We start from the raw sequence: 26,885 nt of genomic DNA, 5'->3' as shown, positions 1-26,885 counted from the left end.
CACATCCCCAAAATCTCAGCTAGGCCCAGCCATCCAGACCGAGACTGAGCCTGGAAATGGGAGGAGGAGAAGGGGGGGAGGGCGGGGGAAGAGGAAAGGTTAGGGGGGGATTGCAGGGGGCGCTGCTGCAGGCCTCTGGCAGGGTCCGGGCCGACCTTGGGGAGCTCAGCCCTCTGGGTCCCACGAGCTGCAGCGCTTCCCCTCCCTTCCCATGCCCCGCACTGTGAGCTCTAGGGGGCACAGGCCCTTTCTGCCTAGCACAGGCTGGCATGTGGTGACAACAGTGAGTGAGTGTATGCGTGAGTGAGTGAGTGAATGAATGAGTACCCGAGGGACACACGAAAAGACCCAGGGGTCAGTCAGGAAGGCTTCATAGAAGAAATGACCCTTCGCTCAGACCTCAAAACTGAGCAGGCTAAAAGGGGCAGGAAGAAGTACCCAGGGAGAGGGGGCAGCGAGACTCCAGGAACTCCTGTTTTCTCTGTTTCTTCCCCCAAAGGTCCAGATGCAGAACACATTTCCCCAGGCCTGACCCCAGGCCATTTGCACCAGGACTCCAGGATGGTCTGGAGCAGGCCAGAATGCATTTGGGGGTGCAGTGGGGACCTCTTGCAGGCTAGAGGCAGTCAGGCAGCAGGGTTTACCCTGGACTCGGTTTGAGGAGGGATCTGGGAAGTGTCACTTCTGCCTGCTGTGGGTGCTGTGCAAATAGACAGCCAGGGCTGTGCTGAGCGCAAGGAGGACGTGCCGTCTGTAGATGACCTGGCCTGTGCCTGCATCTGCAAAGGCAGTAACCCCGGGAGGACCCACTGCGGCTCTGGATGGTGGGGGGCAGGCCCACCTCTGGCTGAGGGCACCTTAAGTGGCCCCTGTCCCTGGAAGGGAAGGTGAGTGGAACTTTGTGTGCCCTGTTCTTTCTCCTGCAGCTGTCTGATTTTAGCCCAGGGCCAGGTTCAGAAAACGCAGGGTCCCCTGGCCCCGTTCTCGAGACCCCATTAAGCTGCTTGTACTAGACTCTGTTTTCAATTGCTTCTAAGGCCGCTGAGCCTCCTGCCTGTGTAAGAGGACTGGGCTGAGGCTTGGATGCAGCTTTTGGGTTCGGCCAGCTGGCCACCTGGGCTGGCCTCCTGCTGACCCTCGGGGTCTGGGAAGGACCTTGTCACCTCAGGCAGAGGGGAGAGCAGGGTCTGGTGCTCATACCTCAGGTTCCTGCTTCCTGCGTAAGCCTCAGGGCAGGCGGATACCCCAGGCAGCCTGCCCCTCCAGCTCACCAGGAGCAGAGGAGGGGATCTGCTCAGCTAACCTCAGGAGCTGCCTGGCTCCGGGTTCGGTGTGTAGAAGTACTGAGAGGCTTGCCCCCTTCTGAGGAGCTGAGGAGAAGGAAAAGCAGGGTTTGGCCTCCCTGCTTATCTGACCAAAGCCTGTGTACTAACAGATGGAAGACACATAACTGGGCTGGTCCCCAGCTCTGCCCGCCCCTCCACCTCCAAGCTGCCTGTCGCTGGCATATGGCCGTGGTCCTGCCGGCCCCTCCCTGCAGGCTGGTTTCTGATAGCAGCCTCCATCCACCAGGAATGGGAAACCACACAGTGACTTAGAGACCACAGGTGCAGCCCAGTGGCAGCAGGGAGAGGCCATTCCAGCTGTGACCCTGCCCCCAGGAAGACTCTGGATGCTTTCCCCCTCCCATGGTGACCCTCCAGGGCTTCCTGATAAGCGTACCTCATCAGAGCTGGTCCCCTGGCCTGGCTCCCTCCCGCCTGCAGACCCTCCAGCCCACATTCTAGTCACCCTCTCTGGGCCGTCTGTGTGATGCGGAACTGTCCACGTGTGAGAATGTGCACAGAGGTGGGCAGAAAACAGGAGCAAACTCTGAGGGCATCGCTTTTACCGGTGATGCAAGGGGAGAGCAAAGGTTAAGTAATTCGGTTGTAAATATTTTAAAATGTCACCGTTTTACTAAAACATATGCAGTTTATTTTATGGAGTAGAATACAAAATTCATAAGTTTTTAAGATAAGACACAGTATCAGTGAATTGTCTTGACTTTGGAGAGCCGCCTTGAATTATATCCTCAGTCAATGCCAAGAACCCTCCCTCTCCTGCCCCTGGGAGCACTTTGGGGGAAAAGTGTAAAAAGTGCTGACATGGGGGGTCTTCCCTGTAAGGAAGAAGGGGGCACTGCATTCAGCTGGGGAGGAGTCTGGGACACACCGAGGCTGGCTACCTCATGGGTCTTCTGGGTACTCCTTGGCACAGTAGTGACCTCAGAGACAAGATGGCAGGGGAAGAAGCTGGTGCGACTCGGTCTTACACGTGGGACTTGAAGCTTTGTGCAGGACTCGCTTCCTCTCGGAGCTGAAGCCCACCCAGCCCGTGCCTTGTGCAAAGCACAGGCTTCCTCATAGGGAGTCCGTTCTCTGTGGGACCCACATCATTACAGTTTGAATGGTGTCTGTCCTTAGCTCTCCTTAGCCAGGGGACCCCCTGGGACAGCAATCTCCTGCTGTTTGCTGCTGGGGCCACCACGCCAAATGGATCTGTTTGGAGCTCCTCTGTGTGGCAGGGAGTGGGTCACCTTGGGACTGGGCCTCACCCGCCTCCTCGTAGCAGTGACAAATGGTGCCCTGCAGTGAAACAGCACTGAGGAGGAGATCCAGCACCTGCGGGGGCTGAGGAGGCAGCCTCTGCGTCGTCATCCTGGCTGTTGAGGCAAGAAGCAGAGCAGACTCCGTGGGGGGACCCCAGAGCTCAGGCAGACATGGCTGCTCTTGCAGGATCGCCCCCCTCCCCTGGCTATCTGAGGGTCAGGCTCATTCAGAGGCATGAGGTGGGTGGCTCTTACCCTCTGGTGGTCAGTAGCGACCAATGTGTCCTTGATTGTGGCATTAGTTTCCGAGGGCCACCATAACAAATGACCACAAACTTGAAATGTATTCTCACAGTTCTAGAGGCTCAAAGTCCAAAATCACGGTGCATCAGGGCCACACTGTTTTGGAAGGCTCTAGGGGAGGCCCCTTCTTGCTCCTTCTGGCCCCCGTAGCTGCTGGCAGTCCTTGGCCTTCCTTGGCTGTTGGCAATATAATTCCAGTCTCTGCCTCCATCATCATATGCCTCTTTCCTCTGTGTATGTCTCTGTGTCACTAGTTTCTCTTTGGATTAGGGCCTACACCCAATCCAGTATGAACCCTCTTAAGTGTAATTCATTACAAAGACCGTGTTTCCAAATAAGGTCACATTCTGAGATAGAGGGAGAAGAGAGTGGCCTAGGAGAGAGGTGGCTCATGGATGTTAATAGAACATTCCAGAAGGAGCCGGTGATGGAGACTGAGAAGCAGCAGTCCTGGGAGTCAGAGGGATACAGGAGAGGGTGGAGTCACAGAGCCTACAGTTAGAGGGTTTCACAAGGGAAAGGGGGTGACCAATGCGGTCATAGGTGCTGAGAGTCCTCAAGTCAAATGAGGACCAATCAGGCCGTGGGAGCTCCCTCCTGGGCCACTCCTCCCTCTGCCCATTCTCCCTGAGGGTGTATCCCTGCCCCGGACTCCCTTTACCACCTGTAAAGGTAAAGATACACTGATATCCCCTCCTTCATGCGTCTTCTCAGATCCAGAGCCACCTGTCTTACTCCCCTAGGACATCTGTGCCCAGATTTCTCTCAGGCAAGTCGACATGTCCGAGATGGGACTCACAGCTGTTCTGTAGTTGCCCCTCCCCTCCAACCCTACATCTCCTACAATATTCCCTGCCTCAGTGGACAGCTCCACCCAGAAAACCCAGCATCATTCCTGAGACCTCCCCCTTGCTCCCTCACCCACATCCCGTCACCTTCCCAGTGGCTTCCTTTCCCTAATTCTCTCACTTCTCCCCACCCCCTCTGCCACCACCTTAATTCAGCCCAAATCATCCTGCACCTCCTAACCAGTCATAGGGCCTCTACTCTTCCTCCTTCCAGAAGGTCCAGTAAACATGTACTGAGCACCCAGGGTGCTCCAGGTACTGCACTCAGCTCCTGGACCTTTAATCTTGTGGTTTCTATTCTAGTGGGCAACAATGACAAATCACCACGGAAAATACCAGGACACTAAAAATGGGTGGCCCAATAGAAGATGGCAGGGAGGCTAGCTTAGGTTGGAGGGTCAGAAGAGGCCCCCACAGGAAGGCCATAGGACAGGAAGGAGCCAGCCACCCTAAGATCATGGGAAGAACATTCCAGCAGAGGGAATAACGAGAACAAAGTCCCCAGGGAGAGAAGGGGCCTGGAGTGTTGGAGGAACTGACGAGCCCACCATGGCTGAGCCCAGTAAGGGAAGGCAGTGAAAGAGAAGGGGCCATGTGGGCCCTGTCACCCGAGGCAGGGAACTGGGGTTTTACCCTGCTGACAGTGGGGCCGTGGCAGGCTTCCAAGCAGGTAAGTCAACTTCTCAGGTTTAGGTTTTCAAGACCCCCAGCTGCTGTGTGGAGAATGAATTGTGTCTCCTCTCACAGGGGTCTCCCGGGACACCCTGGCTCCAGTGCAGGTGAGAGCTGATGGGGCTCCAAGGGACTGGTAATGACAAGTCCCAAGAGACAGTGTAGGGATGCTTGGAGGTAGAGTCAAGGGTCCTGCTGGTGATCTGAACATGGAGGATGAGAACAGAAGAGGGGTTGTGCCTAGAGGCGGGGCTTGAGCTGCTTGGGGGGACAGTGGACCATTTCCTGAGATGAAGGGTTCTGAAGAAGAAGTGAGTTTGGAAGAATCTCCAGTTTGCTTTTGGCCATGTTAAGAGTGGCAGCCTTGTTAGAGTTGCCAAGTGTACAGTCGGGTTTGAAAGTCTACAGGCCAAGGAGAGGTCCCAAATGCAAATAAAATTTGGGAGTCGTCAGCTCGTAGATGGAATGTAAAGGCATGGGTCCACATGCGATGGTTCCGTGAAAGAGTGTGGATAAAGGAGAGGAGAGGGGTAGGGTCTGCCATGGGCTCCCCAATATCTGGATGTCAAGCAGAAAAGGAGCTGGCAGAGAGGCTGAGGAGAAGTAGCCGGTGAGACAGGAGGAAGACGGGGAGGATGTGATCCCGGCGAGGCTGAGAAGAGGGCCTTTCACGAAAAAGGATGTGGCAGCCATGTCTCATCACAGGCGGGACGTGGGGAAGCCCATTCGAGGTCCAGTAGACCCACTGCAGGAAGACCTAAAGGCAATACGAATTTGAAGAACCCAGAGAAGTGGCTGGAAAGTCCAGATAAGATGGTGCCCAGCCTGCCTGTGAGCTCAGAGCCATGGCCTTGCCCTGGCTGGGGCAGGACAGGAGGGACCAGGAGCCTGTCGGACTCACCTGGCCCAGGAGACCCTGTGCTCCACCACTTCCGGCCCCCTCGTGCAGCGAGAGGAAAGGACCCAGGCCCTACTTGTCCTGCCTCACCTAGTGGTGTTGGACCAGCAAACCCTATGATGGGTCTGCGGGCCCCAGGATGACAGCTCCCCTGTCCCCGGGCTCCAGGGCCCACCCTGCACCCGCTCTGAATCCCAGGGACAAGCCCCAAAGCAGGAGCAAACTGTGATTCACCCCCAAATGGTGTGTGGATGTCAGACCCCCTGGAGATGGCTCTCTACCCCGTCTGGTTGTGTGGGTGCAGGAATCCTGAGGGTGGGCAGGAAGACCATCTAGCAGGCCTGCTCGGGCAGTTACACCCTGGCTTAAGTCAATTACGTTGGACTTCCATTATTGTGCCACGTCATTTGGACACAGGGCAGCTGTGCTCCAGAAGGCACTAGCCTCGAAGAAAGCCTCCTGGCAAAACTGAGACCCCAGAGAGACCAGCAGGGGTGAGGATGCTGCCAGCCCAGGCCCGCATTTCGTGGGCCTCCGTAGCCCTTCCTAGGATCTGGCTCCAGAATCTGCCTCCCTGGAGAAGAGCGGAGATGCCCATCTGCTTGTCCGGCGGTGGGGAGCAGTGGTCCTGAGACTGCGAGACTCAGAACAGCATCAGCAAGGAAAAGAGGCCGGGGCAGAGTGGGAGCTGGCACGGCCTCCAGGACACAGTGGGGTCCTGGAGGTGCCAGCGTCGTGTCAGAGGAGACACGTCCTGCCCGATCCAGCTCCATGCAGGACTGAGAAGGCAACACAGCCTCTGGCTGGGGCCAAGAGCGAGGCCTCTCCTTTTAAACCTCCTAAAAATACCCACGTTTCTCATCCCTTCCAAGCAGCCCAGCGACCTTGTACCCCCTGCCTCTGTGACAACAGGACATTCAAAATAGTCTGATAGGCTGAAGACCAGCCTCCTCCACTGCAGCAACCTGCTGACGCTTTCCACTTGTGAATTCAGAGCTCTTTGTCTGAGACAAAAAGGGACAGACACGTATGTGTCAGATGTCCCATATTTAATAATAACAGAAGACGTTATAAGGAATCAGTGGCAGAGTAAAAATAGTCGACACACCAGAAACAAACTCAGAATCTTCGGGAGTTTGAACTTGAAGGAAACGCAGTTGTCTCATAGTCCAACCTCCTCATCCTTCTGGAAGGAATCTGCGCCCCAAGAAGAGACGTGACTTGCTCCAAGCGATTGCCGAATCAGCACTCGTACTTCAGCGTGCTCTCCTCCCTCCCCCGCCCTCCCCGTTCTCCATCACACAGTCAGAACCAGCAACACTCAAGCCGGAAGCCAGAAGCCAGGACACAACGGTGGACGAGCCTGCCCGACGCCCTGGCCATGTGGTGGGTGGTGGCTTCTTAGCTGGTCAGTGTTTGCTTCAGGTGTCCCGGCTGAGTGAGCATTCACACCAACAGAGAGGGAACAGCCACCCGACACCCCCCACCCTCCCGCATGCTCCAGGTCCCTCGTGCAGAGGAACCAGTTCTGACAGCGCATGAGGAAAGGACGGTCCTTTCTCTGCCCAAATCTGCAATGTGCTGGGACGTGAACAGGGAACTCTGCCCCGGATCTCAGCCCATTCTGGGGGTCCCACATTTAGAAGAGCTGGTGACGTCTTGGGTCACTTCAGTGGCACCAAGCTGCATTCATTGGTTTTGAGACACATGGAAGGGCGTTTCTGGGTATGGACTCACTCAAACTCCCCCACAGCCTACGCGGCCCCCCATTCTACAGATGAAGACACTCAGACACCACAGCAAGCAGGTGATAAGGGAGTCACACCCAGGTGTCCTGACCCTGTCCTCCTGCCGGTGACCTCCGTATGATGAGTCTTCCGCCAGGCCTCTGCTCCCTTCCACACTTGTACTGCATATGTCCTGACTTCCACGTCTAGAAGTGCCCCTTGCTGCTCCCTTCCCCCTGACCTTCCCCAGTTTGCGAGCTTAGAACCTTCAAAACCTACAGGGCTTCCTCCTCCCGCTTCCCTCTGCCATTTTCCTATCAGACCTTCACTGTCTCATGTCTGGCCTGGGGTCTCAATTCTTTTCCTTCCCATCCATGCTCTAGATTACTGATGCATGCAGAAAGGATTGACAGAGCACCTACTGTGTGCCAGGCTCTGTGCTAGGTGCTGGCCACTGGGAGACACAGGCAAGAACCCCGCCACCCATAACCCTGTGTAGTAAGCTGTTAGACAGGGACGCACAGGGCTGATGGGAGGCGCGTGGTCATCTGTTCCTTGGGAAGGTCAGGATGAAGTCTAACTGCCCCACACAGAACACAAACCCTTTACAAGCTGACGTCAGCCTGTCTCTCATCGTCAGCCCTCTGTCTCCCCCTGCGAATGCTCTCCCTCCACTGTGCTAAATGCTCAGGTCTTCCCACACTTACCATGTTTCCTACCTGAGCCGTCACACGTGCTGTTCCTTCTGGTCCCTCGGATCTTTTCCCTGTGGTCAGTTTAGAGAATTCCTGCTTGATGGAAAATTTCCACTCTAAGGCCCCGTTGCTGTAGAGCTGACTTCCCACCTTGTCCTGCTCCTCCGCATGCAGGATGCCTTGTTTTTATTTGGCTCCACTGTCACACTTTGTAAATTCCTCCATGAGCACTTTTCTCTTTGTGATCATTTATTCGCTAACCGGTAATGGAGTCCCCATGAGGTGCCAGGCACTGGGCTCAGTGCTGGGATCAAAACAAATGAACAAAAGCAGGTGAGGTTCTTGCTCTCACCCAGCGTACCAGCTACTGGAGGAAAAATCAGAGCTGACCGCCACACCTTTGCACATACAAGCATTTGGGGAGCTTGTAGTAAACAGAGGGAGGGACAACTCCTCAGGGAAGTCTGGGGGGATTTCTTAAGGAAATGACCCTTAAGCTGAGATCTGAAGGAGGAGCAGAAGTTAACTCCATGAAAGGGGAGGCAGGAATTTTCCAGAGAGCGCAGCATACGCAGAGAGTTCTGTGGTGGAGGGAACCTCATGAACACACGGGGGCACGTGAAGGCTGGTGAGGTGGACAGGGAGGCGGGGATCGGACGAGACAGGCTGGAGGGGCGCTCGGGTACAGGCCAGGCTCTGTCTCTAAGGAGAGGGGAGGGAATGAGGGCTTGAGAGGTCGTGACATGCCCAGGTTTGCATTTCAAGAAGTGCTCTTGGCTGCTGCATGGAGAACGGATGGACGGAGGGCCAGAGCGGGTAAGGGTAGACCCGTTAATCCTCCTGGCTAGAGATGATGTTAGACTTGGGGGTTCTGGAGAGAAGGGGACAGTCAAGAGATGTTTAGGAAGTGGCATCAGTAGGTTGTAGGTGGCTTAGATACGGGGCACGCCCTTCATGTCATTCCCCCTGGAGACGGCCAGTCATGACTGGGGTGGAGTCTGCAGGACCTTTGGGACATCCATGTGAAAAGTCAATAGCAAATGAATGAATGTAGGCTCCAGAGCTCAGAGAAGCCTATGGGCAGGAGAAAGGAGTCTGTGACATGTCTGCGTGGACGTGGCATTGGATGAAATGGGTAAGGTGTGTGGATGAAACTGACAAAGGTGAGACTACAGCTGAGTCCTGAGGCCACGGACTTTTCTCTTAGTTATCACTGTGCCCAGAGGCCAGGAACACAGCAGGTGCTTAGTAACTGTTTCTTCGAGGCATGGATGGATGGACAGCCAGTGCTTTTTGTGGCCATTGTCCCACTGCCAACTGGCCTCGCTTTAAAAGGCTGCAGCGTCCCCATGTCAGAACCAGGCTGGGGAGGTGCCCTGAACTGACCAGGCACCATCGCCCCCCTTCTGGTCTCCCTGTCCCAGGACAAGCTTTAGGCAAATAACCCAAGACAAGAATGCAGGAGCTTGGCCCTAACGAAGCTCCTTTATTAAATGTGACTTCAGAACTCTTAAGGGGCCACCTGCGGATGATGGAGAATTGTGCCCTCAGCTCACTGGAGCCGGAACAAGAAGGGGAAAAGCAGATTTCTTAGCTGAGCTGCTCTGACCTAGGACTTCCCGGCCAGGTTCTTGGCAAGTCACCGCAGGGTGTGTCATAGTCCTGGGGCCTGGAGGAGGGTCTGCTCTGACCCTCTGTAATGCCCTCATCATCTGGCCCATTCTTACCTTAGCCTGGTGAATGAATGAATGAATGAATGAATGAATGAATGAATAGCAGAGTCAGGAGCTGTGGAACCTGCCTATTCACACCCATCCCCATGGAGTCCCACTGCACCAAAACTCACTGGTATGACAGTGACAGCCACCCAGCCAGGCCCCATGCCAAGTGTTTCACGTTAATGGCCTGTCAAAACCTCACAATACCCACCTCCTTTGGCACCTATGACCTTAGGTTGTCATCCTTAGGTAGGCACCTCACTCTCTAAGCAGGTCGTAAACCATGATGGAAGAAACAGCCTTGGTAGAAGGCAGCCCATCGGTCACTGTACCTGCTGAGCCCCAGCTACCCGAGGGCCACTCTGCTGGACCTGCTTTACGTGTTAACGGGGCATGTCCTACCTCTGGGAGCTCAGGGCCCAGGACACAAGGCAAACCAGGCAATACAACTGGTGGATGAGTGCTCCACAGAGGCAGGTTCCAAGTGTCACGGGAGCACCTGAGAGGGACAGGTGGATCCCTCTGTGTCCCCGTCAGGAAGAAAATGCACTAGACGGGCTGATCCTGTATGAAGACTACACTCTTTGTTCGTAGGCGTGCGCGTTGTGTGCAGAAAGAACATGCTAGCCAGCTGCAAAGCTCGAGGGAGCACGACCCACGCTCAGGTTCGAGAACTCACTAAGAGGACTCAGAGCCCATGAAAGCTGTTGTACTCACAGTTAGTTTATTACATCCAAAGGATACAGGGTGAAACCAGCCAAGGGAAGACGAGCGTAGGACAGAGTCCACGAGGGCACCAAGGCCCCAGCTTGCATTGTCTTCTCCCCGTGGACAGCATGTGTGATGATGCTGATGGAGTATTGCCAGCCAGGACAGCCCACCTGAGCCTCGGTGTCCAGAGTCCTTATAGGGGCTCCATCGTGTAAGCAGAGGGATTGCCCACCTAGCTGCTCTGTCTCCAGCCTCTCCAGATGTGGCTGATACCTTGTGACCAAAACCCCCACCCTAAGTCACGTCATTGGTCCTTCTTGTGTGGCCAGCCCCCACCCTACAACTCTCTCATGTGGCCAGGCCCTCCCTTAAATCATGTTGTTAGATTAGCCAGTAACCCAAGGCCCCCAGGCAAGAAAAGACACTCCTAATGGGCATGACATTCCAAGGGCTTAGAGATCACCCCCCCCCCTTGCACCCCAGAAGCCGAGGACGAGTCCGGACCTCCCTGGGCAAGGTTAAATTCTTCATTGCACAGACGTACCTCCCCATCCCCTGCCCCCCGACTCCCCTACTCCTCACCCCAGCAGGCCAATTATTTTCTTTTTCTGTCCTTGTGGAGAGAGGAAACAGTGAGTGTCTGACGTGGTTTTTGTTGTTGTTGTTGCTGTTGTTTTTAAAGTGTTGCCCCTACACAGATCTCATGTTGTCCTCGGCAATTCTTTGGGACTGGAAAGCACATTTTATTATGAAAAATGGTTTGTGAATACTTTGTCTTCTGTAGAGAATATTGTGCAAAGCTCAAGATTTCCTGGGGGGAGATGTGAAATTAACTAGATTACAAATCCGTCCACCTAAACGTGAAATTAAATGAGAAATTCTAGGCACCTCGGATTATTCTGACATAGGATTTCAATTACGTCTTTAAACTACTCACCTGTGCCACAGCCCGTGACGCTCTATAAACCAACCTGCATCCCATCTCTGTCCTGCCAACGGCACTCCAGGCTCCAGCAGTGTTCTTTCTTCACTAAAGTGTTTTCTGATGGCTCCATTTGCTGCTGCAGGGTTACAAGCAGCTCCATTTGGCCTCCTCCCCTCTCTGCCCTCTCTCCCCCTCTCCCTTTCTGGTACGGGGGGGCTGGGAGGCTGGAGGAAGCCCCCGAATGAGTGACCCCTCCTCCAACAGTGCTCCTCTTCCTTCCCCCAACACCCATGGGAATGGAGCTGACTTTGCAAATGGTGAGCCGCTGGGTACAGGCGGGATCTCCGAGCTAGGATGGGGCCCTGGGCAAATAGCATTTCTGTTCAACAATTCACCTGTAAGAGATGGGAACGCTTAGATGCAGCATTTGGCCATCTTCTAAGATGCTAACAACTCAACGCAATCCTTAAACAAAACAAAATGCATCAATGCTCTAATTTTATAAGCTTGATGAAGTTTATTATGATGTCCGAAAGCCTGGCCTGGGTCACCCAGGAACAACACAAACCAGCAGAAGCTCCAGTGCGTATCTCTGAGCAGGGCCTCCACAGGGGTGCAATGGAGCCAACCCAGAAATGCTACAGAGGCGCCCAACCTCGGAGGGCTTGATGCATTCAAAGGCCCCAGGGTGCTGGAACTTGGAAATGGCTGATGCATTTATCAGGCGTCTTTAAGCCCATCCCTTGAAAAGCAGCAGGAAAGAACAAGCTATGAGATGAGAACAGAGCAGCAGCAGGAAGTCTGAACCTCCAGGTTCTCTGATGACACTTACAGACCTCGCTCATGCCCTGGAGTCCTCATGTTTCCTCCTCAGTGAGGAAGGGAGTGGGTGCGCACTGAATGTTTGGTGAAAGGCCCTAGGTTGTTTTAAGTTACTCTGACAGTGAGCTAAAGCTGGGAGGATGGTTGGGTGGGGCTGCCTTTCTTGTGACAGCATCCCAGGGGACTTCTCTTTGAAGTGGCTGGTATTACTCAGGCGCCTTTCTCAGCAGAGGAACCTGCTTGATTTCCTTGGTCCCAAAGTCAGTGAGCTGCCAGGCTGTGTGGGGTGGTGGCTGTACCCTGCAGGGCCACAGCAGAAATGTGACCTGGGGTGTCAAGGAGAGACCAGCTGGGGGTAGGGGACCCAGGTGTGCAGAACACTTCTGTGCTTTTTGCTGGCCGCTTTTTTGTTTTACTCAATGGCATTTAGCACCTAACGAGTCGGACTCTCCCTGCACTAAATACATATGTCAGCTCTGCATCCCCAGGCGCACGAGATGGTTGCAATGTAAACTGCTCTCTTATCACGCCTGCTGGTTTGATTGCCCTCGTTCTTCTCAGGAGCTCAGAGCACAGAAAACGGTTGGACGTGATAGCAGAGCTCCTCCCTTGCGACCTCAGTCATTTATTCCGTGGTCCCACTAGTCACTTCTCTAAAAGGGGCACTTTCCAGCTCGTGTTGTTACCGGTGCATGAGCTTCAAGTTTCGGTGGGAAGCAACTGTCTGGACGGTGGTTTCAAAATGGTTTTCAGTGTAAATATTGGGTCTTTTGACTCTGTTGTCACTTACATGACAACACATATACTCACTTCTCTTTAATCATAGTCTCACGTGGAAAAAAAGAAGGTGTGGACTTGGTGAGAAAGCACATCATGGCACTTTAATAAGTGCATTCTTAGTGTACCTTTCGGGTAAGCTCCCCTGTTCTCAGTCGTGATTCCATGGGCCCGTAAGGCGCGTGGCAGCCTCTCTGCAGTCTCACTGGTTTTCTGCCTTGTGGAGAGGCCAGCAGCAGCCCAGTGGGCACCTGCAATGCTCTCTTAGACCCCGAATACCAGAGCTTCCCGAGCTCCTCCCAGGCTCCAGGGGGGTTGGGCCTTGAACGGGGAGCCTTAGAGGCTCCGACTTCTGCACGTGAGGGCATCAGAGCCCTTGGCCAGGCAGAGAGATGCATCAAATGGAGGAGCCGAGCTTAGAAGGTGCTTGTCTTAGTCGGCTCAGGCCGCCATAACAAAATACCAGAGACTGGGCGCCTAAAACAACAGAAATTGATCTCTCCCAATTCTGGAGACCAAGTCCCGGATGAGGATGTCCGCAGGGTGGTTTCTCCTGAGGGCTCGCTCCTTGGCTTGCAGACGGCCGCCTTCTCTCTGTGCTCTCACATGATTGGTCCTGTACACTCTCTCTTTGCGTATCCAAATTTCCTCTTCTCATCAGTACACCATTCAGATTGGATTAGGGCCCATGCTACCAGCCTCATAATAACTTAATCACCCCTTTCACCCCGTCTCCAAATACAGTCACATTCTGAGGTGCTGGGATTCAGGGATGCAACGTGAATTTGTGGGGGCATAATTCAGGCATCACAGAGCTATTCTCTAAAAATGGGAAGTCCTGCATGAAGGAGATTTCCTCACATGATGAGGGCTTTTCCTAGGCCTCAGACCTGCCCCCTGAGACTCCATGGGGGGACCTGTGACTCAGACACCCAGATTAGGGGCTTCCACTGGAGTTTTGGTTACTTTGTTCAAAGTGTGGAGTAGGCACCTTGCCCTATTATTTAGCTAAGATAAGGTACTAACACCTTTTGGGCACCAGGCTATGAGTTCCACAAATATGTCAGAGTCCTTTCAATGACCTTATGAAGCAGCCACTATTATCATTCCCATTTTACAGGTGAGCACACTGAGGCCTAGAGAATGGAGCCCTTCCTGCCTGAGCTGGAAACAGCAGTGTCCAGGCCTTCTGACTCCTGAGCAGACACTCACTACTGGCTCTGCCTTCTAGGGGCATTAGGCTTCTGATTCAAAACAAGCCAAGGCCTGGCTGGCCTGGCTGGCCCGGCTTAGGGGGACCACAGGCCAGACATGACTCTGACTCTCTGAGTGTGTCTGAGATGCGTCACCCAGATCCCTGGTACCAAAGGGTGGTCGTCAAGTTGGCTGGCATGGCTTCAGGAAGGTGCTTGGGGGAGGAAAGGGCAGTGGCCCTGACAGCTAAGCAGCCACGCCCGTCCTTGGTCAAGGAGGGGCCCTGGCCCCTGTCATTGCCTCCTCGTTTTACCTGGTTGTACCTGTCACTGAAGTTCTGCTTCTCTAGCTCCCATGTGAGGCCCAACAGAGAAGCAGCTAGAGCTTCTGGAGTGGGGGAGGTCAGCAGGCTGTGCTACTCACTTTCCAAGGCAAGTTATGTCGCCCACTGTGCCTGTTTCCTCCTCCGTAACACTGCGGTAACATTAGCACCTATGGCCCAGGCTTTGTGTGAAGGCGAAAGGAGTGGCACTGGTGCTCAGTCACTGTTACCTTGATGATGATGATGATGATGGCAGCTCCCACACAAGAGGAAGAATAAGGTCTCTGCCCTCCCCAGGTGGCATCTGCTTATTGAGCTCTTAGCATCCTGCAGACTTACAGAGGCTCTACTCCCTTTCCCACGAGGACCATCTTGCTCAGACACCTAGAACAGATGGGACCTTTGGTGACATGAAAGGAGGTTCAGGCTCAGGCTGGCCTGGGTGGCACCCAGGAGCTGAACTGACATGGCTAAGGGGTCGGGTCCTCTTGCCCCAGGTCCTCCTGAATGACCATGCCAGCTTGGTTCCTGGCTCCTCTCCTCCATCTGTGTGTGACTCCTGGCCGTGTCTAAGCCATCCAGGCCCACTCCCTCACACAGCTACCACCGCTCGGGGAAGGCAAGTCAGTTTAACAGCAGAGGAAGTCAGCTGTGACGGGAAGGAGTCTGCCACCCCAGAAGATCCCGGAGAGTGTCACAAAGACAGTAGAACCCAAGTGATTGTGACATTCTTGGCCCTCGTCCCCAAGCCCTGGGCACCCACCATGCCCTGGGCTACCCACTTCACAGTCACTATCCAATTTCATCCTCTGTGTTTCCAGGAGATGTTTCCATCCCATTTTACTGATGAGGAATCTGAATCTCAGAGGGTCAGGTGTGTGTGTCCAATCTCAGCTGTGTGTCCTCTGTCACACAGCTAGGGATTCAAAGCCAGGGTGGTCGGCCACTAAAGCCCATTGGGTGCTTTATCACCACACATCACCACTTTCTGAGTGTATTTTGTATTACCTGCCTTTGACACTGCCGCCCCTTAGAGCAGGCGTGTCTCTGCACACCCCACTCTAACACAGAGACTAGCCATGTACTTTGTTGTCTGGCGTGTGTCCAGTACAGGGGGCAGAGGGAACGGATGGGCCTGTGTGAGCCACCAGGGAGGATGAGTTGAGGGGGTATTTCACCCAGCTTCTTTGCCTTCTCCTTCTGCATCATGTCCCCTAGAGAGATCCCAGTTGTCAGCTGGTGGCTAATGCATCTCTTCCTCCTTCCAGATCAGAGTTGACAGCCTTCCCAGGCTGATACCACCCATGGCAGCCCGGCTTGCCCGGGTAGCAAATACCTTTTCTTCCCGCCGCCCCCTACACCGCTGTCTCCTCCGTAACAAGCCACCCCAGGTCTCAGAGGCTCAAAACAATAAGCATGTGCTAATTCTGATGCTGTGGGTGAGCTGGGCTCTTCCTCTGCTGGGTTTGCCTGGGCTCGCACATGCTGCTGCTCATTTCAAATCCAGAGTCCCTGCAGCCAACACACAGGGGTGCTGCCTGTGTCAGGTCACTTTGAACACGCCCCAGGATCACATCAAGATGGCCTTAGACTTCATTTTATAGAGGAGGAAACTGAGGCACGGGAAGAGAAAGGAGCTTGTCACGTGGGTAATTAGTGGTGGAGTTGTCCCCAGGCCTGGCCTCTTCCCCCTGCCCTCAGCTCCCCCCACGTATGGATGGACATTTGCAGCTCCACTGGAGGTGTTTAGGCTCTCTGCAAAGCTCACCTTCACCCCTGAATCAACCAACCATTGAGGTGCAGAACACCAAGCCATCAGGAAGTTCTCCAAGAGGAACCCCAAGTTCAGGATGCTACTCTCTCCGGTATCCTTAGCTGCCAAGGAAGCAATCGTGGCAAGTAGGAATTTGATGGCGTACCCGTTTTCACAACCTTCAGAAGCACAATTAGCGTCCTCCTTCCTGGGGGGGTCACCACCATGTGACTCAGTCTGTCCCCCGTATCTGTCTTGTCTCCTCACAGAACAGGGCCTGTCTATCTAGACTCTCCACCCGCCCTTGCATCCCATGTACAGCTGGCAGAGGGGGCTCGGTGCACCAGGATGTACCGGCTGACCTTGGTCCTCCATTTCCTATTCAGTCTTGTTCTTAAAGCTCATCCACTGTTTCTTTTTTCTATTCCATTCTTTTTCTCTTCTTATTGTGTGTGTGAGATATACCAAGTTGAACCGTACTGAGATACCATTAACATGCCCTACAATTCACCAGTTTAAAGTGTACGTTCAAGGTATTTAGCGTATTCACAGGGTTGTGCAGTCATCACCACCATCTAATTTTAGAAGATTTTCATCCCCCCCGAAAGAAACCCCGTACCTATTAACAGTCATGCCTCATTCCCCCCCAGGCCTCTCCCCCACCCCAGCCCAAGGGAACTATTCATCTCCTTTCAATCTCTATAAATTTGCCTATTCTGGACGTTTCATATAAATGGGATCATACAATATGTGGTCTTTTGGGTCTGACTTCTGTCACTCAGGATAATGTTTTCAAGGTCCATCCATGTTGTAGCACCTTTCAGTTCTTCGTTTCTTTTTGTTGCTAAACGTCCATTGTATGGACATATGTTTTCAGTTCTTTTGGGCACATACTTAGAGTGGAATTGTGGGGTCTTGTGGTAACTCTATGATTAACTTTTTGAGGAACTGCCAGACCAGTTTCCAAAGCAGCTGCACCATTTTACATTACCCCCCAGCAGGGTATAAGGGTTTCAATCTCTCTCCATCCTCATCAATACTTGTTATTATCTGTCTTTTTTTATTCTAACCCTAATGGGTGTGAAGTGGTATCTCATTGTGGTTTTGATTTGCATTTCCCCAGTGGGTAATGATGTTGAGCATCTTTTCATGTACTTATTGGCCATTTATATATCTTATTTGGAGAAATGTCTATTCAGATCCTTTGTCCATTTTTTAAAATTGGGTTGTTTTTTTATTTTTGAGCTGTAAAAATTCTTTTTATATTCTAGACACAAGTCCCAAGTCAGATATATGATTTGCAAGTGTGTTCTCCCATTCAGTGAGTTGTCTTTTTCACTTTTTTGATGGTGTCCTTTGAAGCACAAAAGTTTCAAATTTTGATGAAGTCCAATTTATCTATGCTTTTCCTTGCTTGCTTGTGCTTTTGAGGTCAGATCTAAGAAACAATTGCCCAATCCAAGGATGAGAAGATTTCTGTGTTTTCTAAAAGTTCAGTAATTTTGGTTCTTACATTTAGATCTTTGAGCTGTTTTGAGTTAATTTTTATATATGGTGTGAGGTAGGGGTCTGACTTCGTTCTTTTGCTTTGGGATAGCCAGTTGGCCCAACACTGTATGTTAAAGAGATGCTTCTTTCTCCATTGAATTGCTTTGTCACCCTGCCCTGTCATTTGTTAAAACAATCTTTATCTCTTAGTGCCTTAAAGATACACTAAACATGCATTTTGCACTTATTTTTAAATGGCTACTTCATTTGAGAAGACTCCTTTTTGATTTTTTTTTTTTTTATTGGGAGTTGACAGATGCAGAAGCATTTAATTTGAGAGGAGGGGCAAGGTTATGTTGCAATGACAAACAACCCAGTTTCAGTGGTTTATTTCTCACTCATGCTACAAGTCAAGTCCAATGCCAGTTGGTAGGGAGGGCTGTACTCATTACAGTCACTCAGGGACTTGGCCTGGTAAAGTCTACAATTGTACATCAATGAGCTTTTACTGTTGCTGGGGCTGGGGAAAAGAATGTGCTGGGCAGGTCTGGTTCTTAGAAATTTCCAGACTGCTTTCTTAAACAAATGGTATCTAAATGATCCAAGAGTTGTTTGCCTCCTTGGAGACCCATCACAAATGGGGCAGAATGGGCGCAGGCTCGGAACTTGAAACCCAGATCTGCTGCTAACCATGTGTGCGCCTTTGGGGAAGTTACCTAACTCCTTGCAGCCTTTGTTGTTTCCTCTATACAATACCTAACTTCCAGGAGAAATGGCAGCGGTGCGTGTGACTGTCTAGTGCGACAGCAGGAAGACAACAGGCCCCCAACACACCGTAGTTCCCTTCTTCCTCAGCTGCAACAGGAGGACCACCCCTTGGTTCATCATGAGACCCTCAGCAGAGGTTGGGGCTGGGATAAGGACTCACCATGTCTGCTTTCAGGGACAAACCTCGCACTTGGTCTGGGTGCTGCCAAGTGGACTCAACACTGAGCAAAGTTGTCTTTTTCTCTAGTTTACAAAAATGAGCCAGGTATACTCAAAGCCCCATAAAACCCAGTGTAATCATTTGCTTAAAGCATGGGCATGCCTTACCCTGTCATTTCCTAACCTGAAAGAAAGGAACATGAATACCCACAAGGAATGACAGCCTGTGGGTACGTGGTTCTCGCATGCTGTCAGAGCTCTGAGCTGGCTTCAGAAGCATCCAGCTCACCCCACCCGGCTCTGTCTGACTTTCCGTGTGGGGGCCCAAGGAAGGCACTTATTTATTCCTGTGGCCTCCATCCTGAGACAGAGGTGCAGTGGGAAATCAGTGTCCGATCTTCCAGGAAGGGAATGGGTCCACCTGAGGAACAGTAAGGGGACTTTCCTTCTGCAGAAATGTCACCTCAGGCTGCCTTGAAGTAGAGCTTCTAGCTGCTGAGCCCACCTCTATCACCAGGGCAGTCAATGGACTGAAGCATCCATGACTCTACCTGTCTCACATGCCAGGTGGATATGGGGCTGCTGGAGGAAGGGGGTCATGGGTTCCCCCAAAGCCCCTCTCAGGAAGCTAGAATCCCTAGGTCTGAACTCAGGGCTGAACCTCTGCCTTTTTAAACAAACCCAAGGGAGGGAAAAAGGAAGATAGACTAGACTGGTGGCTCCTCGTTAGCTGGGGTCCAGGTCCCTGAACCTGGATCCCGATCATCCTGAGTCCCTGTCACTGTAAAGAATAAAGGCAGGTGTTGCCCGTCCTGATCCCACCTCCCCAGTTGGTCTCTGCTGCTCACAATCCATTCAGAGTAATTCAGTAACTATTAGCAGAGTTCTTCCAGCATGCCCAGCATTGTGCAAGGTGCCAGGATAAGTTAAGACTTCGTTCCTCTTCTCAAAGAGATCAGAGCTGTCATGGTCTTAGTAACAACTAACTTTTTAAAACACCTTTTATTAACACACATATATATACACACACAATATACATACTGAAAAGTGCACATAGCACAAGGATGTGAAACTCAGCTCCTAAACTACAGAGTTGTCACAAACTAAAACCAGTGCCCAGGTCAAAAATAGAGAATGATCAGAAACCCAGAAATCCCCCCCTTTCCCGGCACTCCCCACCACCCCAAGATATCCTGACTTCCCATAGCAGGGAGAGCTAACTTGGGCTGAGTGCCTTCTGAGCCAGGCACTGAGATAAACAGCTTACGTCTACCTACTGGCTCATTGAATTCTCACCCACAGACGTGAAGGCACAGCGAGCCCCGGTCCTTGACTACAACCCTTACACTGCTGCCCCGGAAACAAAAGCAGCTACGCATTGTGTGCTGCAATATGAATGCATTTTTAACAGTGCTCCTTGGGCAGTTCTGCTGAGAACCGTGTGTTTGGGGGGGGGGGGTTCGGGGGGCAGTACGTTGGAGCCAGGCCTTTAATGAATGGAGTGTGCCTACCAGATAAAGGGGTGAAGATGCATAAGCCGAGTTGGGACGTGTGAGAGTCCTGCGTGGTGAGGGGGGGTCGAGGCAGACGGGGGACAGGAATGAAGGACTTGTTGGAGCAGCGCTGTGACTATGTGCCCGTGCTCTGGCTTTGCCAGGGCAGGTGAGGAACTTGCTGAGGTGTAGAATCGGTGGTCGGCCCCCAATAGTGAGACCTGACACGACCTGCTTGCTTTCCTGGCTGGGAGGTGTGGCAAAGAATGGGACCAGCTTCCCCAGAGATGTCCTTGGCTTGGCCTCTAACGATTCAGTTTTGGTTGCACAGGCTTAAGGCTCTGCAAAATTCTGTGGTTGTTTTCGCGTGTTTGGGTAGGGTCAATAGAAGAGACTCCGCCCCCATCTTTTCAGACTCTTTTTAACTCAGATGGCAGAAGGAAGATACGTATAATCAATTTTAAAGATAACTGGCATGTGAAGGGGGGAAATGGCCTCATCACAAGTCTGCGTGGCACTTTGTGTGTGTACGGCCGGGGTAGGGGCTGGGGGACACTTGAATAAACACAGGACCTAAGAGGATGTTGGTGTCCACTCGGGATGCCTTGGAAGGCTTTTCGGAGACGAAGAGCCTTGATGGAGAGGTGTGACTTGGGCTTGGGTAGAGAGGCGGGAGGTCGGAGGCGGGAGGATATCGTGCTTAAGTACCCAAGTGAGAAAGCCAAAGCCAGAACTTCTGGACGCCAGGGTTATACCGAGGAGTGGGCGGAGGCCCTGGAACTCCAAGTAGGGAGCTCGGGAATGGGAGCCTTGGACGCTTCTGAACTCCCAGAGGAGCCGCTCTTTACCGTCACTGCCCAGACATCCTCGGCCCCGCCCTGTCCGACGCCTGGGGTCCCCTCGCACTCCAGCCCCAGGACCCTCCCAGTGTCCTCAGGTCCTTCTGGGCGCTGCCGGGATCCGCCGCCGTCGGCCGGCTTGCCGCGCCCGGTGCCCCTCCTTCCCGCCCAGCCTTCCTCGCTCCCCCGCTCGCGGCTCAGCGCAGCGCCGAGCCGGCTCCTCCCGCGGCTGCATTGCAGACGCCTCCGCCACCGCAGGGTGCGCCAGGGCCGCGCCGGGAGCCGGAGCCCGGGCACGCGGGCGCCCCTGGGCGCGGGTCTCCCACACGGACCCGACGGCGCTGCAGGGCCAGGAGGCGGCGGGCAGGGCGCGGGAAGGCTCCGGGGGCCGGGCACACGCAGCTCGAGCTCCCCCGCCGCGTGGCGCTGGTCCCCCAGGAGTCCTCCTGGGGCCGTGAGCCCGGGGGAGCGGGCGCGGCCGTCGAGCTCGGAACAGTCCCTGCCCTCGAGCAGACTGCGGCCGCCCCCCCTGGCCGGCCTCTCGGAATCTGGGCGGGGAGGGGACGGCAGAGTCGCGAGGGGCAGTGATGCGCCGAGGCCTCGAGTTTGGGAGCCCAGGGCTGCGGGGCCGCGCTCCACCCGCACCCTCCGGGCAGGGCCCGCCGCCGTCCAGCGCGGCGCCGCGCGGCTCGGGCGCAGTTCCGGCGCAGTCCCCGCGCAGAGCGGCTCCGCGCCCCACACCTGCCTCTGCCCGGCTCCGGGTGACGTCGTGCCCTCCGATTGGCACGCGCGGGCCGGAGGGCGGGGCCGAGGCCGGTGAGCTCACCGCCGCGCCCCGCCATTGGCCCGGGCGGCGCACTCGGGCTGTGGCGGGGAGACAGCGGTACCCGGAGCCCGAGTCGTTCCAGCTGCGGTGTGTGGAGCTGAGCGGGTCGGGGCCGGGCTGGGCTGTCGGGGCCGGGCCGGGCGGGGCTGCTTGGGAGGAGGAGGAGGAACACCGAAGCTGCTCGGCGCCAGCGCGACTGAGCGGTGGCCGTGCTCTCCAAGTCCTAGTGAGTGTGCGTGTGGCCGAGGGGAGAGTCGGCGGGGCGAGGGCGGCGGCCGGCGGGGGCGCGCGGGGCGGCCGGGGCGCGCGGGGGCGGGGCCGGGGGCGGGCGCGCGCCGCGGCCGGAGCGTGGGACGCACTCGTGCTCGCGGCGGGGGGCGCGGGGGCGCGCGTGTTTACGTGGGGGGCGGGTGTGAAGAGTGGGTGCGAGGACACGCGCGTGTGTGGAGGAGGGGTGGCTCGGGGAGTAAGGGGCGCGCGTGTTTACGCGCTGGAGGAGTGTGTTTTGACGCGTGAGTGCGCCTGGGGACCGGCCTGCGTTGACCGGGTGCGTGTGAGGGAGGGGCGTTGGGATGAGTGCGGGGCGCGTGCAGATGGCACGCGTGTTTGAGGAGCGGGTGTGCGGACACGCATGTTCACGGAGCAGCGCAAGAGTGAGCGCGCGTGCTGGTGGAAAAGCGAGGGACTGGGTGGGTTTTGAGGCGCTAGGGCGCTGGGGGCCGGCTTGTTGACGAGGCGCGCGTGTCTGGGAGAGAAGTGTGGGGAGTGGCTGTGAGGTCACGCGGGTTTAGGGAGCGAGCGGGCTGTGAGGGAGCAAGAAGCGAGGCTGAGTGCGCGCGTTTCTGCGAGGGCGGGAGTGGGCGTGAGAACACGCGTGTGTGCGCGGGGCAATGGGAGTATTGGGGTGAGTGACGGTGGGCGCGCGTGCGGGAAGTGGCCGCGTCGGGGCGGGCGCTGGGGCTGCGGGGTCGCCCGCTGGTTTTTGTCAGCGAGGCGCGGAGCGGCGGCGGGCTTTTCGGATCCAGCGTTCCCTCCTTCCGCGGGGCGCGGAGAGAGGAGCGGGGCAGGTGCCCCCTCGCCTGTCAGAGGGGCAGGGAAAAGTGCTCCCTTGGCTGGGATAGGAACGGGGACAGATGCCTCCTCGGCGGGGCGCGGGGACAGGGGTGGGGACAGGTGCCCCTTTGGCGGCAAGAGGGACGGGGACAGGTGCCCCCTCGGCAGGGTGCGAGGAGAAGGGCCGGGACAGGTGCCCCACTGGTGGGGCGCGGGGAGAGGGGCTGGGACAGGTGCCCCCTCCGCGGCAAAAGAGGCAGGGACAGACGTGCGAGCGGCCAGGGCGCCTCTGCAGGACCAGGCGGTTGGAGGCGCCTTTTCTAGCAGGCCAATGGAGTGAATGAACGTTTTATTAATCCGTGAGTAGAACTCGGCGCGGAAAGTTACTCGAGTTCAGAGACTGAAGGTTTGGAAGAACTTCCGAGAAGCTTTGCTTACCTGCAGACCTGGGGCGGGAGAGGCCCGTTGACCGTTGCTTCCACCAGCCAAGCCCACACGCCTGGTGTGGCCTCCTTGCATTTACAGGATCTCGTGATTTGGTTTCCTAGGTATTGCACAACGTTAGAGGCAGCCCTGCTGGTGTTCAGTGTTTGAGACTTTTTCCATCTACATAGATTTCTACAGGCATCAAAACAAATTTTTCTACAAATTAGGCAGCAAAACAAATTTCCCAAACTCTCATCCTCTTGCAAATTATCTTAAGCAATTGTTTCACCAGGGAATAATGACAGTTTTAAAGTCTGTTTTATATTTTGTCCACCATTGCTTGGATGATTTCTATTGGCTAACCTGAAGTGTCTGATTAGCAAAGCAGATTCTGTAAACATGAGATAGTCTCACAGATAATTACAGAAGTGCCTTGTGTATTTGGGTGAATGCTTTCTTTTTCTTTTCGCCATTGAGGTCAAAACCTGAAACTTTAAATTTGTGCTCCTGACAAATTTTGTCATATATGGTAAAATGTCTGGCTGTATATAAAGGAGTCATTTTCTCTTGCTGCTTAAAGAATCTGTGTCATATAGAGGAACGATTGCCTGGGAGAATCTGACAAAGAGAAATATATTAAGCAGTAGCACTTTGCGTGGTGTGTTTATAGGAAAATGTTATAAGACCAGAATTAGACAATAGCCAATAAGTTTATGTTTCTCTTTTTCTTTGTATTTAATTTAGGGAGTAATAATGCTTAACGTTCTAGAAAATAGCATTTACTTACAGGATGCGCATTTCTCAAATAAATTTAGCTTAGTAATGAAAACTAGCAGAGGACTGCTGCAAATTCCTAAGGGACCTCGATTCCGTCATCGTGATTAATTATATTCCAAATAATCTAAGTGGAAACACAATATTTAATACAGTAGTTAATAACAACATTGTATTGTTTAAGGGTTTTTATCAACTCTTCCGCTTTCATGATACACACTCACAGACATGGTCCCCTATTCAGGCCTCTGTCAGCCTTCCTGTGTGTAATAGCAGCTGTCACTGCTACAGTACATTCATGGTGGGCTGTTGTACACGGAGAGCAGGTGGAACTGAGACTTCAGGCGAGAAAGATAGTGACGTGAAAGAATTAGTTGACAGTGGGAGTTGCCGAGTGAAAGATGTGAAGCTCCTATTGCTGCTAAGTCTCCAGGGCTCAGCTGCATCTGGGGGATGTAGAGTTTCCTTTGGGAAGCATCACAATTGTTCTGACGTTTTGCTCATCGCTCTCGTGAACTCCCGACGTTGCAGAACTGTGCTTGTAGGCTGCCTTTTTCAAATGTTTAAGGAAAAATTAATACGTTTGTTTGAAACGCAGCTTGGGGCATCACCCAGAAAGGTTACTAAAGACCATTTTGTTTAACTTGGCACAGTTCGTTAGCTAGTGCAGTGGTTTCTGGAAGCCGGTATTCTTTCTTAGCAGTGTACACTTCTCCACCCCTTTCCCAGCTGTTCTTCATGTGCCTGCTATGTGTTCTCACACTCAAAGGGCTTTGCTTTTTCTGACTTAAAGTGGCTGAATTTTTGTAGTCAATTGATCTTTTCAAAAGGGACTCAGTCCTGCCAAGTCTTCATTGTTAAGTATCAGCCGTGACATCTCAGCACAGTACCTACGCCGAGTACTTGGGAGCTTATTTCACTTACATATTCCTTTGCCAAAAAGCTTTTGGCACCCACACATGATGTAGTTGATTCGTGTACACTTCACCTTTTTTTTTTCCAAAAAGTGAGTTAAGGGAGCCTACAGAGATACATATTACATAGTGAAACAAGATAAAAAGATGAAATGAAGGATTAGGCAAAAGGAAAGTGAAATGAGGGGCTCACGAAGTTAGTAAATGGCACTGAGTCTGTCAAACCTTGCACACTTTCTAGAGGCAGGCCATCAACTCTGGCAATTGCAGGAGGAGCAGCGCTCGTTTAATTTTGTCTTTCTCACACGTGACATGCAGTGAATTTTCCCATCTTCCACGTAAGTTCTGACAGCCATCAACTTATTTTAACTGATGATGGGAGAAGTCTAGATGCGATGCCTTGAATTGCGTTGGAGACCACATTTAGCATTAATCATATTTAACATTCAGGACATGTGTGGGGGCCTGCTCGTGCCACAAATGCGTGTCATCACCTCCTGTCATGAGGATATTGGAGCGTATGACCGTGGAGCTCATCCGTGCTGGGCGAACCCCCTTCCGAATGCAGTGCCCTGAAGTCACATGACCATGCTGTTCTCTGACATGCCTAGATTTGGGATAGCACACAGCAAGCAGACAAGGAGATGCCTTTACCATCGGGAAATAATTACTCTCCACCCCCTAAGCCGACTAGCCCCGTGGCTCATGGTGTGGTTCTGTGTAAATAAATACAAGTGGCTTTTTTTTTAAATGTTGGGGGCAGGGGGTAGGCAATGCCGGTATAGTCTTGCTTGATGGTTCATTTCAGTCAAGTTTCTCTGATGTACTAACTGAAATTTTAGTTTTGAAAGTACATCCTGGTACCTATAATGTGCTTAATTTTATGTTGTCTTTTAAGCATTGAAAATAGATCATAACTTTAGACACATGACACACAGAAAGATCAAGCAACACATTTTAAGAACCCAATATGTCAGTCGTTAAGCAAATTATAATTAATAATTAAATGTTAATTTGAGGAAAGCAAAATAGGGAAGGAATCTAACCAGGGTAAATGTTTATAGGAGTTAAGCTGCTGATGCTAAACTTATGCAACATTTTTGTAATGTGGAAAATGATGCGAATAATGGAAATAAGTTTCTCCAAATATATTAAATTCACATTTGTCAACTACCCAAGTTACCAGTTAGTCTCTCTGTGTATTTATTTTCCTTTTCTTCTATGTGACTTTCGCCACCCTCCAAATCTCTTAGCCAGCCTTCCCCGTCCCTAAAAACTGCTCAGCATAAACCCTCTATTGCAGTCAGACTAGTTTGTTTACCGATGCCACGAACTCTGTTCTGACTCCTACCGCCTTAATCTCTGAGCCGAACTCAAGTCTTACCTCGTTAATGAAGCCTTTCCCCTCACCTCCCAAATTGGATTTGTGGCTCTGCGGGCCAGGGTGACACCTAAGCTGTACCTTCCCGTCCTGCTGTGTAATGTAATAAAATCTTGGAGTTGGAGTTCGTGAGTACCGTTAGTTGACAAAAAGATAACGTGCATGGTGTCACTCCCTGGGTAGAGGGAGAAGACTATCATGAGTCTCTCCAAGCCTAAAACCTGCCTTGGATCCTACTTCATGCATTCAGTAACTTAGGCAAACGCTGCAGGCTCTCCCATGCAGGTCAGTTCAAGGTCCCCGGTGGATTTGGGTTTTTACTGAAGTGGTCTTAAAGTGGCCCGAAAAGTCTTGGCCTGGACCAGTGTGAAACAGCGAGGTCTGACACCTAGTTACCTTAAGATTGATTGGCCAGAAGCTTGGTGTCTCGGAATGTGTATCAGTAACAGCTGTCTGCTTTACTACAGTCGGCTGAGTACTAGGGTTTTCTTTCCGCTCTACCACTAACTAAATGAGAAACTTCAGGTAAGTCACCTACATCTCTGAGTCTCGGTGCCTTACCTGGATTCTAAACCTATTAGTGGTTCAGGAAATCAATTTAGTGATCAACATTATCAGTTTTTAAAATCAGAATGCGTTGCACATAGTAAAGTTAAGTGTCAATTTTGGAAGTTTTTGTATACTGGGCTCTACTTTTCTCTGTGGGCCACAGTCGAAGATTGTTGAAAGCCCATGGACCAGGTAAGTCCTAAATTCTCTTTAAATCCCAGTGTCCAGTGGTGATTCTTTCCTGTGGGATGCCTGTTGTT

General features: G+C 52.9%; 1 protein-coding gene across 30 annotated transcripts in view; it reads left to right on the top strand.

Annotated features, from left to right (window-relative positions):
* Positions 1-26,885, top strand: part of CAMTA1 (calmodulin binding transcription activator 1) — an 813,322-nt gene that overhangs the window by 742,069 nt on the left and 44,368 nt on the right. For 6 of the 30 annotated variants that reach the window (XM_074334146.1, XM_074334145.1, XM_074334144.1 and 3 more), the window contains exon 1: positions 21,566-21,754. The exons of 20 other annotated variants lie outside the window; for them this stretch is intronic. The gene's annotated coding sequence lies outside the window, so the exon portion shown is untranslated. Of the gene's footprint in view, positions 1-21,556; positions 21,755-22,345; positions 22,433-26,885 lie in introns of those variants that run through there. 4 more of the 30 variants (XM_074334138.1, XM_074334142.1, XM_074334137.1 and 1 more) reach the window with 4 other exon arrangements.

The sequence above is a fragment of the Rhinolophus sinicus genome, linkage group LG06 (assembly GCF_036562045.2).
Source record: "Rhinolophus sinicus isolate RSC01 linkage group LG06, ASM3656204v1, whole genome shotgun sequence".
Lineage (NCBI taxonomy): Eukaryota > Metazoa > Chordata > Mammalia > Chiroptera > Rhinolophidae > Rhinolophus > Rhinolophus sinicus.
This window is presented reverse-complemented; position numbering and strand designations above follow the sequence as displayed.